Source organism: Ictidomys tridecemlineatus, chromosome 7 (assembly GCF_052094955.1).
Source record: "Ictidomys tridecemlineatus isolate mIctTri1 chromosome 7, mIctTri1.hap1, whole genome shotgun sequence".
NCBI lineage: Eukaryota > Metazoa > Chordata > Mammalia > Rodentia > Sciuridae > Ictidomys > Ictidomys tridecemlineatus.
The window spans coordinates 67073105-67087425 of record NC_135483.1 but is presented as its reverse complement, the minus strand read 5'-3'; the positions used below and the strand labels follow the sequence as shown (position 1 = coordinate 67087425).

General features: G+C 40.0%; 1 protein-coding gene across 2 annotated transcripts in view; it reads right to left on the bottom strand.

Annotated features, from left to right (window-relative positions):
• Dnajc5b (DnaJ heat shock protein family (Hsp40) member C5 beta) overlaps positions 1 to 14321 on the bottom strand; it is a 93855-nt gene that overhangs the window by 54816 nt on the left and 24718 nt on the right. For both annotated transcript variants that reach the window (XM_078017099.1, XM_078017098.1), the window contains exon 2: positions 978 to 1097. The gene's annotated coding sequence lies outside the window, so the exon portion shown is untranslated. The remainder of the gene's footprint in view (positions 1 to 977; positions 1098 to 14321) is intronic.

Here is a 14321-nt window from a genome sequence, read left to right as displayed (position 1 = left end):
GCAGTAGTCAAAAGATCTTGTAAAAATGCTTCCCAAATAAGCTTATATAAATCATGAAACCATAACATTATTTAATTCCTTATAGAAAATATCCTTGATTCATTCTATTTCTATAGTCTTTGGAATTCTAATATTCTTATGTAAAATTCAAGTCTTTTATTATTTATTCATGGTCTTTCATCTACAAGCCATCCAATGGGGAAAATGTTGTCATGCAAAGTCATTAAGTAATTTAATTTTAATCATCCAGTACATGATACTTTATCTTCTGAGCTTAGATTACTCTTTAGCTGAATTATAATGCCATTAACATCACAATTTCTTAAAGCATTAGCCACTATATAGTCACTACTGAGCTCTATGCTGCTCCCCTGTTTCTATGCAATTTTATGTTGAAATAAAAATTTCCCTTCAAAGCAAAAGAAGTTTCACCTATGTCTTTTATGTGAATTTTGAAAAATTTAAAAAAAAATCAAGCTATGCATTTCTTGCCAGGGTCCCTTCATAATAGAGAACATGAATGTGGGCAGGGGCTATTAACTCATTAAACACAGCACACACACTTCCAACTGTTGTCACTGGGGACACCAACATGCGTTACCATTTCATTGCTACTTCTCCAATTCCTTTATAGAAATCTGTTTAGTGGAGCAAAATCCCCATAATCCAGATAATTTGTCTTAAAGCCAAAAACATCCAAAAGGTTAATCCTGTGTTAAAAGTAATCACTCTCCCCAACATGATTACGTATATGCAATTTGGAAAAAAAAAAAATTTTTTTTTTTTTTTAGATCTGGTATGTATATAAACAGTCCTGAAGATGAGGCAATTTGGAATTGTTACAAATAACCCACTGTACCTGTTCCTATGACTCCAATTCAGTTCTCCAACAGGAACAACTTGCTGTTTTCAACTAGTCTGAAAGTAGGCGTACAGAGAAATAAAAGAAGGCAACCACGAAAAGAGCTGTTCCATACCTGTTCTACTGTTCAGAGCAAACAGCTGCTCCTTTCCATCATTCCCAAGCAGGAGTCCAGTAGGTCAGTGGAGTCAGGTTACTTTTCGGCAGCTACTCTATCAGCCAATTGGTTATCCCTCTGGAAACCATAACAAAGAGAGAATAAAACATGCATGACGGTACAGTTTGGTATTACAAGGCATCTAGAGATACCAAAATATATACTACACCCACTCTTCATTCTTTGTCAGCCAGTGCCTGTCTCTAAAAGGACTTTCCATTAGGAAAACAAGCTAATCTCTTGACCCATAGAGTTAGGTCTTTGAAATTTTCTTTACTTATTTATTCATTGATTTATTCGGTTTTGATCTAAGGTCAGGACTAGTCAGTTCATTTATAATTGCTGGAAAGACCATGCAACATTCATAAGGGGGACATGTAAATTTTTCTCTGTATAAATCCAAGTATTTTCTTATCAGTAGATTGTACCCTAAGCTTCTTCAGAAGGCATGGAGTCACAGTAGTTGAATCACTTGTTAAAATGATGGCCAAACTGTCTTGTAAAAAGTCTTATGAGAAAACAGTTCCTATGATTTCAATTAAGATCTTACTGACTGAAAGTCTTAAATAAGATGGATGCTACTTCTGAATGTGGCTCCTGAGTCTGATAGGTGGAGTTCCTATGTGGCTTAGTAGACAGATAGCAAGGCCTAAGGCTGTTTTATGTGAACACTGCACAACACTTTCGCCTCTAGAGGGCATTGGTTTTTCAGATACCAAGGGATATAGGAACTTTTCTTGAAAATCCTGATTCCCAGCAGTCTAGGAAGCAGTCCATCCTCAGAAATGAGGACGGGTAGACTAATGAGACTTAAATACTCAAGTTCCGACATCAATTCAGCTTAAGGACTGTGTATTTTAATGAAATGAAAATAGCTGCTGTATTGATAAAGTGAGATTACCGACAGCTTTTATTAAAATTACAATTTATGAGCCAGGCAAGGTGACACATGACTGCAATCCCAGCTTCTCAGGAGGCCAAGGCAGGAGTTTCTCAAGTTTGAGACCAGCCTCAATGACTTAGAGAGAACCTATCTCCAAGTAAAATTAAAAAATATATATATATGGCTGGAGATGTAGCTCAGTGTCTGCCTAGCACATATAAGGCCCTGGGTTCAATCCCCAGTATCAGAAAAAAGTATTACAATTTGTGTTTTTCAAATTCAGTTTAATATCATATACTTTTTAAAAACATTATTAATTTTGTACAATTAATTCACTCTCCTTAAACCACTGATTTTTAAAAGTATTGCATAAACCATTAGCTTTTTAAAAATTAAGTATTGTAAAACTCTTGAGTAAAATGAAACTATAGCTATTGCAAAAAGAAATCACAGTTTCTAATTCACCTGTTCATTCAACAATTAGTCATCTATTGGAGCCAGACACCGGACTGAACTCTAGATATATCCTGATAAACAAACACAAACACAGATGCTGAGTTTGTGAGTCATAGAGATAACAGCCTTCCAATAGAGACAGAGAGTAATCAGTCACTCAAGGAAGTTTAAAAGGAAACTTTGGAGTGAAGCTACAAAATATATGGATCATGAACAGAGGAAGATCAGACAAAGCTTCTCAGAACAAAACCAACCAAGATCTCAATATAGCTAGGGGAGGAGATTGATGATAGAAGGAAATATATTCCAGGCAGATACAAGAGAATATTGAAAGCCCTTGGTACTTAAGCTAGAGAAATAAAAGGGACACTGACATATGCTGTTATACATGGGATGTTATTATGTACCCATATATAGATGGTTTCTAATACACCATCAAACAATACAGCAGATATCAGTAGAATTATATTCCATTTAGCCAGGTGAGATGCTTTAGAAAGTATGCATTTCAAATGATGTTAGTGAAAGCAAGTGATTCAAGGAAAGCCCATACACCACTCCTTGATATCATATGCACTACATGTAAAAGTATTGTGAGATGAACCATTCACATTTTCAAAAGGAGAACTCAAAGGATCTTCCATGATTGAACTCAAGGGGCCCTTCTCTGAGGTGGAAAATTGGCATGAGAACCATAGTGGTGGTGAGAGGGAATTAAATGCTAATCTTCCTTTTTTGTTTCATTGATGGGCTCTTGACCGTTCCCTTAGGGACACTTAAGAACTTTTATATACTTCCCTCAATTTTCACATATGGTTAGGGTATTGTAAGAAATGACTTGTACCTTAGCCCAGAATCTGCAATGGTATCAGATGAATTATTTGAATATTCAACACAAACAACCATACAAGAGCATTAGGGTACAGAGTTTTGAATTTATATTTCATACCTCAACAAGCTCAAATACTATTCATTTTGAAGATGGGATGTGCCATGATACATAGCTCCAGCAAATAAAATCCTAATTCAAAGACTGTCCAACATAATGAATAAAGGCATTTTTTGTTACCTATGTTACAATTTTGATTACCTCTTACATCTATGCCTCTTATATTATTACTATCATTAAATGAAACTCATGCTATCACTTTATAAATTTCAAAGGAATATATAAATTGATCAAGATTCATTGTGTTGAGTAAATTTAGAAAAGAAAAATACAGATGAATGCTTTATGTAAATTGAAAAAACTGTTAGTTATTACTCCAGCAGTATCTTAGATATAACTGTAGAATAATTTTGGTGATTCTTCTGTAAAATTTAGAGCTTATGTATTTCAGGAGAACAAATCAGTTAATTCCTATTATGTTTTATGATTTTCCAAAGTTAAAAATAATGTCTCTTTTAAGGAGAAGTTACAAAGCAGATGAAGTTTTTAAAATCTGTTTTTATTGGTGCATTATTATTATACATGACAGTGGGATTCATTATGCCACATTCATAGATGCAAGTGACATAACAATCTCATTCTCTAGTACCTTCTCTTTTTCCCCCTCCTCCCTCCCCCTATTTTCTTGCTCTACCAATATCCTTTCTATTATTATTTTTCCACTAGTGCATTATAATTATAGATGGGATTCATTGTGGTCTATTTGTATGGACATAGGATAATTTGGTCAGTTTAATTTCCTAGGACTTCCCATGCCCTCTCTTCCTCTCTCTGTCTTGAACCCTTTCTTCTTTATTGGTCTTCCTTCTATTTTCATGAGACGGGGATGAAATTTTAACATACTCACGTCTATAAATATGTAGAAAGAATAGAACCATAGAGGAATACGTGGAAAAAAGTAGACTGGAAGTCTCTCTAATCATTTAGAAAGATGTTTAAAATTTTGATGTGTGAAGCCCACCCAGATTGGGGTTAGGCTTAGGCTGTTTTTTTTAAAGACTCCTTGGGAGATTTTAAAGGGCTTTCTGGGTTGAGAGCTGCTGTTCAATCCACAGCAGAGAGATCTGATGCAGAGAGTTCTTCAGTTAAGTAATGTGGAAACACCTGCCGACCATGCATCTCTCTGGAGGAATTTTCCATTCCTGGGTTTCCTAAGAAAACACTTACTGAAGATAATGGCATCTGTGTGATTAGACACAAAATAAAATTTGTTTTTACATAGTTTAACTCAAGGAGCAATATCCAAAAACAATATTCCTGTCTCAGGTTTTCAACAAATCCTGTGCCTAACTGTTTAATAAAATACATTTTTTATCTTAAAATACACTTTTTATCTGCCAGACCTTTTATCAAATGTCTACTATGATGTGCCAAGCATTATAATAGGAATGTTTATATGCAGATTGTTTTCTAGGGCACTTGTTAAGAAGTTACTCTCTCCTTGCCTCTCTAAATCAGAACTAAGTACCCTGGCTTTAAGGATTTGAATATGTGATCTGGGTAGATTTCATCCCAACTCTATAATTCATCAACGGGTTGAATGAATTATACAACAAATGGAAAGTGTTCCGCTATTATCATGTACTGCAAGGCACTGTACTGGACGTTGTGGAGGATCCAGAGGTGGTGGTGACAATGACAGTGATGGTGATGGTGGTGGTAATAGCGATGAAGATGATAGTAACTATCACTTTAACTAGATTATTTCATTGAAGCCCTACAAAAGTATAAAGTGGTAACATGAATCAATTTCTTTTAACCCCGAGTTGTCTCAAAATGATATTACAATGTTATTGACTTCATAATACTATTGACAAAGACTCTCCTTGACAGAAGATTGGTCAGATTTTCCTTTAGACTTCAATCCCCCTGTTTCTCTCTGTATCTGGCCTGTGCTACCCAATTGTAGCAAGAACTGTGTTGTAAGTTTAGAGAGAATCTCCCTCCTACCTCAATCTCTGACAATCCTCAGTATCTCATCCAGTTCCTCATCTCCCACCCTTGGTATCCAGTCACCCTGACCTGCCTTGAACAAGCATTTTATAAGTTTCATTTAACCAGAATCTTCCCTGTCTCTGGTGTTTATGTTTAGTAAATTTCCATCTACTCACCTTAGTTCTGTTTGGAGGCTGGTGTATACTGGTTCATACTGGATTCAGAATGGATTCCAGTGCTATACTGGAGTTCTCTTTTCTCTTATTGCAATAGTTCCTGAATAAAACCTACTTATTCTACTAAAATGGGTGCTTTTGTATCCTCCTTTATAAAGAAGGAATATAAAATGGGGGAGATTAAAGGAAACACCAGGGTTGCCAGCCAGTGAGCAATGAACTCAGACTTTGAAACCAAGATGGCTGATTCTATACCTAAAACTCATTTCAGAGTTGTGCTTCAAGAGCTTATAATTCCAAGGGATTTCTCCCTGCTGTATTTCCTTGCTTGTCAATCTGTGACTGAGATAGGTGGTATATGTTAAAGCTCTAAATTGGAGTACTGTCTTTAAAGAAGGAATGACCAATAAATGTGTCCTCTAACGAGGTCCAATTTGCAGCTCTAGTGTCAAGGACAATATCCATTTGGTTAAGTAAAGCTCTGGGAGATGTGTTACTGAAAAAATATTGACTGAGTCTTGTCCCCTGCTAGGAAACATACTATGTATTTTACATGTGTGAAATTTAAACACCTTGTTACTTAAGGTCAACAATTGCTGTAATAAACCAAGGAGACTTCAGATCCAGCAGATGTGTTTGACAAAATGTCTGTAAACAGAACCTTGATCTGTGAGTTTGCCAATAGCTTCTACTCTGTTCACATTAGCTTAAAGATGTCTCTTATGATAGTCAACCAAAAAAAAAAAGAAGACAAAAATAAGGAACGCTGCTGTTCGGGGCAAATATCTTTTAATAGGGTTTCCATTACAAACAGACTATTCTGCAAATTGCCATCTGAGTGTGGCCAAGCAGCCTACAAAAGCAAGAGTATACAAAAACCAAAACACGGTGGGTTTCAATCCAATTTGGTGGTAGTTTAATAGGACAGTCCTGAAGATACATCTTCACATCTTAAATCTAATGGAGTCTCCTTCAAATGGATGGTTGCCCTGCCCAGGTAACAGACATGTGTAAAAGAGAAGGAAATGCTAAGTTTCCCTCTTGAGATTGAGACTGCACTTATATCATACCTAAATCTTCTACAAGACAGATATATTATTTGACATGACACTCATTCTCATTTAACAAAGAAACAACCCATCAGGTTATCTTGTGACTTCTCCCAAGCATGATCATCAAGATTGAGGCACTAAAAGCTGAAACTGGAATTCTTGTGCTCTGCTACCAAATTGTCCTTCCATAACCATGTTAAATTAAAAAAAAAAAAGGCTGAATATGAAGCGGGAGAATTGTAAATGACAAAAGGAATCCCTCTGTATTGGTGACCAGAAGCTGTTCCAAGACCCCACAAATGATCACCAGTCTGGGAAGCAAGTTCTCTGCCTTCTGGTCTCTGCATCAAGTAGATCATGGCCTTCCAAAAATCTCTAGTGTCTACAGTGGATCTTTGCAGACGTATGTTAAGATATGGCAGTGATCTTGTACTCTTTTATACTTTCTCACTTGTTTTGTCCAAGTTTTCTCTTTCAAATGAACAGTCAGTGCTCACAAAATCGCAAACAATCCATTAGTATAGCTTTTGATCTGCAAGGATGTCTGTCTGTAATGCAGAGTGTTATGGTTTGAATGTGAGGTGTCCCCAGAAAGCTAACATGTGAGACAATGCAAGAAAGTTTGGAGGAGAAATGATTGGATTATAGTCCTAGCCTAATCAGTGAGTGATTGAAGTGGTAGGGTGTGGCCGAGGGGAATTGGGGTGTGGCTTTGCATGGGAATTGGGGTGTGGCTTTGCATGAATATTTGTATCTGGACAGTGGAGTCAGTCTCTCTCTCTCTCTCTCTCTCTCTCTCTCTCTCTCTCTCTCTCTCTCTCTCTCTCTCTCTCTCCTTCCTGATGTGAGCTACTTCCCTCTGCCACACTCTCCCTCAGTGATGTTCAGTCTCACCTTGAGCCCCGAGGAATGGAGCCGTCCTTCTATGGTCTAAGACCTCTGAAACCATGAGCCCTCAAACTTTTCCTCCTTACAGTTGTTCTGGTCAGATGGTCAGATTCTTTAGTCACAGCAGCGAAAAAGCTGACTAAAACACAGAGTAAGAGGTCTTTTGTCACTAACAACATGCCTTTGTTAAGATCACTCTCTGAATGTTAGTGGAAGGAGCCCAAAATTGTATGGGTGAAGCTAAGCTGCATCTGCAGGGAATGAGAAAGGAAAGGTCCCTTTTAGAACAAATAGAGTCACCTTGTGAAGATTCTTCTACACACACACACACTCACATTCTTGGGTTCCATATGTGCAAGATCAGATGGGCTCTGATGCTGGTGGCATCTCACGGTGTTGCCCACCTCAGGCAGGGTTCCTCTCCTACACAGACTCTTCTCAGAGGCCTCAGGGCCCCCCATGAGGTAAGCACAGTCACCCCTTCAATAGGGCCCTCCACACCCTGTCAAGTCTCCCATGCCCCTTCAACAGCTCTACTCCTGCTCCTTCCAAAATCTTCTCGAGGCCTTATGAAGTTTCCAGAAACCCTGCATGCTCTGTAGTCAGAGGATAGCTCTACCAAGACCACAGACACAGACTGGCCACCTGGCCCCATCACTGAAGCCCCACTGCTCTGTCATTACAGAGGGACCTCTGTGATCCCTCAAACTTCTTCTGAGGCCTCTCTTCTTTAGTCTCTTCCATTCTCTTAGGTTCCTTTCCAGACACTAAAAAGCTAATGGAGTCAGTTTAAAGGATTGGTCCTAGAAATAAGAAACCAGATTCCTGAACAAGGTAGCTCCTACCTGGGACACAATCCAATCCCCCACTAAAAAAAAATGACTAGAACAGGACAATCTCGGGAATGGGGTGGGATGGTGACAAGCACTTCCCCACAGATCTCTCAGCCCCGGGACCCTTGGCATGGTTATCCAGCAAGTAGCCCCTAAAGCCTTCTCTGTAATTTTCTTAGATACCTAAGCAAAATATTCAAATGAAGAGATATTCAATTCAGCACTTGTTTAAATATACATCATTGGTTCCCAAGATTTCAGCCCTATAGCAAGGCAGATCCACTATTCAATATCAATATTCAATATGATGGTGTTGCCCTCTGGTGTTCAAAAAGGGAGGAACTGTAAGCAGAAGTTTTCAAATTCAAAATACTCCTCACCTCAAATCACCCTTGAATTTTTGTATCCCCAATGCCTCTCCCTAGCCACCTGAGGTTACAGGAATTGCTGAGAAAAACACTCACAGAACCAGCCAGAGGGGCATACCATGTCCACAGAGGATGCAGACCTTTTGTTATATTCTTCTGAAACTGGAATTTTGCGGTGCATTTTAGTCAGTTGGAGGATTTGAATTAAAACTTTACAAAAATCTGATTTTGATCATTATCCTATACATTTAGCAAAATACCAAACTGTACCCCATAAATATGTACATTTATGTGTCGATTAAAAGTGAAGTAATTTAAAAAGTTTTCAAAGAAAAATAGTTATTATAAATATTTATAAAATAAACATAGATATTAAAAACTTGTTTTTGAAGTTTCTGTCCAAAAGGAGAAACTAAACTGCTGATGAACTTCTAAGACCTTGCATCTAACTGCTCACCAGCTGGGTTAAGACAGAAGAACCTGAGAGATCCAGGTAGCAAATAGCAAAATACCAAGAATCCACCAGAGATATCAGCTGATTCACAAACCATGAATAAATGCCTGCGGATGCTACTGAGGTGCCAAGGCTAAGAGAGATGTTTCCTCCCTCTCTGGGGACACAATGAAGAGTTCTCCAAATGACAGGTTGCAGCCAAAATTTCCTTGGCCAGCATGATGATCAGCTACATGTAAAATGACCAGTTTGTATATAATTCATATCAAATTTGAAATCTGAATATGCATCCAGGAAAATCTGTGTCCAGGATCTCCATTACTGAAGCAGCGTCAGTCTGCTCCTCCAGCCCTGCTACACACTCTGTCCTCACTTTGGATGTTCCTGTGACTCACAGGCTCTCATCCTCTCCAGGACCAGCCCCAGGTCTGACAACTTACCCATCTTCTCCCAAGATAATCCTGTCTTGCTGCTCTAACCATCCTCATCCCAATCATCAACCTGGGGACCTTTGGTGCCCCTGTAGCCCTCCAGGTCATTACCCTTTCCGATGTATAACCCCTTACCCTACTCAGATCCCTGGATGTCTCCCACCTTTTAATTCTTACACTCCAGCCTCACCCTGCCCAAATGCTCTGGTTTGGATATAAGGTCTTCCCCCAAACTTCTGTGTTAATGCAGAGAATCATTTCACCTCTAATATTTTCATCTTCCCTGTGGCCTTTCCCCTTGTCTGAGAATCCCAGCCAAGCATGAAGTGTGTGATCTGTTCATGGATGCGAGTGAGACCTTTGTGCCAGGGAAAGCATCAAGTCTCTGGACACCTTTCAAATTCTTTATACACCTTTAAAGTGTGCTGCCTTCTCAACAAAGCCTTCGCTACTGGCCAAGCACCTGAAGTTCATATACTCCTTACATTTTAAGAGGAAAAGTGGAGTGGTCTTGAAAACACAAGTTTTATCTTCCTTTCTTTTGAAAACTGTTATCTATCACCAGGGGTTGAGTTTCCTTGTGTACCTGTTTGGTAGAGTATTCTCAAGTGTCCTTGGCTGGAAATCAGACAATCCACCTTCCATTCCTGTGATTCACAGGTTCACAGCTCAGGAAGCAATAGAAGCCATGAGTTGGAAAGCCAGACCAAGGTCTGAGTTGGAAGCATCAGCCCACAGAACCCAAAAGCATGCGTGCAGACCTGCAAAGGTGCCATGTAGAAGAATCCACTGGGTGGATCCAATGCTGCAAATGGACTGATGAGTGATTTTCTGTAAACACATGGTATGAGCCAAAGCCACTTCCGCTGGGAATGAAGGCCCCAAGTGAGTCACTGCAATTCCAGACAGATAGGAATCTCAGCTCTTTCCTGGTCCTTTCACTGAAGCATGCAAATCAGAGGGAATCTGCTTCTGTCAATAAAAGAACTTCTATATCCCCATTCAGCTTCCAATACCTTTCATTGTGCTGCACCTTCATTATTGGTCATATAAATGGACATTAGAAACATATGCTCACCTCCCGTGGGGATGGTGCCACCTGGGTGCCTTCCCACAAACCCTGCCTTGGAGATGGCTCCCTCTTTGACCTGCCTCACTCCGTTGAAGCGTATCTGTGGGTTATGCCTGAAGTTCTTCCTGGAGAGCTAAGTCAACTGGAGATGGGTGACTTAGCTTTTAACTGTGTGAACTTGAATAAGGGACTCATCTTCCTGAGTCTCAGATTCTTCCTTTTGCTGTTGCCAAAGTGAGTAACACTGGAAGGACCGCTTATGTTGTCATGAGAAAGGGGACTCCAGGAGCAGCCAGAATATACCACAGGAACCAAAGGACAGAGGAATCCCCTTTATACAAAATAAGCTTAGGAGCTTATGGTGAAGTTTACCACCAGACAGTGATTCCTTAGAACACTAATGGAAATGGACAATGAGGAGCAACCGCATGTTAGACAGTGAATGAGGAGAAAACCAAATAAAGGGAAAAGCCTGACCCATTCCACTCGTGAGTCAGCAGACAGTGCACACAGAGTAGTTCTACAGAGAACTACTGATTCATTCACATTTTAAGCTGGTTTTATGGGCATATTTTGAGGAGGGATGGAACAGAACTGGACTGGCCCCTGGGGATGTTTAAGACAATCTAGGACAAGCGTGGTGACTGAGGACAGCAGTTTAAAACGGGACGGCTCACAGTCTTTTGTTAACCCTGTCACACTCTCCCTCCCAAGGCAGAGTTGGGTAGTGGGAAGAACAGAGTTGTCATGAACACTATTAATCACACAAAGCACATGTGTTCAGGTTTCAATAACTGTAGCAACTATTAATGTTCTGTGGACCCCCTCAAAGGAAAAAGGAAAGTAGAATCCTTCTAGATAGCTCCAAGTTGCACTCAAGTCCAACCAGTTCAAACATGTGAAGATAAGAATGAGTCTCTTGTCCCAAAGCTGTCCCTGAGATTTGAGCCTTCAGTTCTCTTCCAACCCAAGTAAAAGACGCAGGGACTTAGAAGGAAACACTGCACCAAGAATGGAAGGTGCTGACCACATCGATTAAGAGTACCCAGCTGAGGTATTTAGGCCTGGTTTGGAACCCTAGTTCTGCCATTTATTAACAGTATTGCCTTAGACAAATTACTTTAACTTTCTGAACATCAGTTTCCTTATCTCTCAACTGTGAAAAAAAACTTGTTAAATAAACAGCTGGTGAGCAAATGGGAATAGACTTTTTCTTTTTCACATGGGGTCTTTGTGGCTGTTAAGTGAGATAATTATTCAGTAGGTATGATGGTTGATTTTATGTGTCCATTTGATTGGGCTGCAGGGTGCCCAGATATTTAGACAAACATTATTCTGAGTGTGTCTGTGAGTGTGTTTTGGATGAGACTAACATTTGAATCAGTAGACTAGGTAAAGCAGATGGCCCTCCTTAATGAGAGTGGCCCTCATCCAATCAGCTGAAGCCCTGAGTAGTACTGACAGACTGATCAACCCTTGAGTAAGAGAAGGAAGGGACTGTCCTTTCTTTCTGCCTGACTGCCTCTGGGACAATGTTTTGTTTTATTTTGTTTTTGTTTTTGTTTTTGTTTTGTTGTTGTTTTATTTCCACCTCTGCTCTCAGTCTCTAACTGAAATATCCACTCTCCCTGGGTCTTTGGCTTCTCAGTATGGATTCTAAGACTGGTCAGCTTCCATAACCATGTGAGTCAATTCCTTATTATACAAATATAATCTGTTTAGCTCTGTTTCTCTGAAGGGCCCAGACTAATGCAGTAGGTGTTTAAAGGAAAAAAAAAAGATTTTATGATCACTATTTTACTTATCTGCAAATTAAGCAAAAAGTAGTCCCTGTATGTAAAGTTGTTATAAAATTGCAATGTTGAAGAAGCAGGGGGAAATGCCTATCATGTGCTGTTCTTACTTGATCTTGAATTTGATCTTCTAAAACCAGAATTTATATGTGTGTGTATGTGTGTGTGAGTGTGTGTGTGTGTGTGTGTGTGTGTGTGAGAGAGAGAGAGAGAGAGAGAGAGAGAGAGAGAGAGAGAGAGAGAGATTGAGATTCTGGGAAAGACATCTTAGATTTTCATTTGTAACTACTCTCTATTTGTATAGCTCTCTAAAGTTTAAGAATTGTATTATTTGTATTACGGTTTTACCATTCCTTAACTATGATGAAATCACAGAAATGCAGACGTGACTGCTAAAGAGAGTGAAGAAAGACCTCAATGGCTGCCTCTGTCTGCACCTCACATAGGTGGTGAAGGACTCTTATAAGCATGGACCCAGGAGGAAACCAACAGTGAGATTCCAGACCCTGGAAAAAGAGCTATGAACAACCTCAAGAGATTAATAAAGAAAGAACATGCCACAAAAGGGAAGACCACTGAAAGAGGAGGAGGAGGAGGAGGAGGGGGAGGAGGAGGAGGGGAGGGGGGAGGAGGAAGAGGAGGAGGAAGAGGAGGAGGAGGAGGAGGAGGAGGAGGAGGAGGAGGAGGAGACATTCCATATGGGGGGAGGAGGGCATCCGCTTACCAGCCAGGGAGGAGGGGCAGTGGTGCCAGGAGAGGGACAGATAAGTCCACCCTGACTGGTCATGCTAGAGATGTGCTGCTTCCTGACTGGATGAGGGTGACTTAAAATGATTTGTAAGGAAAGAAGAAATAAAGTCAGAAGAATCTTTAAGCTTGATTCCTTTAAATTTATAAGGAGAAATAAAGCAGAGAGGGCTCCTATTGGTATTTATCTCTTCTTGTATAGGCCATGACTTTGAAAGAGAAAGGAAAATGTAGGAAAAGGATTCAATTTTTTGGGGGGGGGATGACTTTGGCTTCCAGATGATAGACACTAGCAAGGAATACCACTGTCTCCAAAGGCCTTCAGACGGCCTGGCTGGCAGAAGGCACCTCCTCATGAAGATTTCAACTGAAATCTGAGTTGAGGAGGAGGAAAGGATCTATTACAATTTGTACTATGTAAGGGCAGAAAGTTGTAGTTTGGATCTGGAATACCCTCCAAATTCTCATGTGTTAAAGGCTTGGTCCCCAATACAACCATGTTCAGAGGTGGGGTTTGGAAAGTGATTGGATCATGAGGCTCTAACCTCATCAATAGATTGGTTTATTGTTAGGTTTCTAATTGGATGGACTACTAGGAGGTGGTGGAAACTCCAGGAGGTGGGACCTAGTTGACGGAAGGTCTTGCCCCTGGCCCCTCCTCTCTTGTCTCAGCTTGCCAGGTGCCACGAGGCAAAGAGCTTTGCTCCACTACACCTGCCCTGTGATGTTTTGTCTTACCATAGGCCCAGAATCAATGCAGCCAAGTGACCATGAAAGTGAAAGCTCTGAAACCATGAGCCCAAGTAAATGTTTCCTCCTTGAAGTTTTTTCTCAGGCGTTTTGTCACAAAACAGAAAGCTGACTAACACAGGGAGGAAGAAAAGGTCCATCACAATTTATACTACAAAAGGCCAATATTAAATAAATGTTCAACCTGTCTGTTTTAGTTAGCTTTTTTGCTGCTGTGACTAAAGAACCAGACCAAAAACAAATGTAAAGGAGGAAAAGTTTATCTGAGGGCTCACAGTTTCAGAGGTCTTAGTCCATGGAAGGCCGGCTCCATTCTTCAGGGCTCAAGATGAGGCAGGACATTGTGGGGGAAGAATGTGGCAGAGGGAAGCAGCTCACATGTTGATCAAAAAGTGAAGAGAGAGTTCTACTCTCCAGATACAAAATATATACCCCAACACCACGCCTCCAAGTCCCACTTCCTCCAGCCACATCCTACCACTTCAGTTATTAATCCCTACTAGGGGATTAATTCA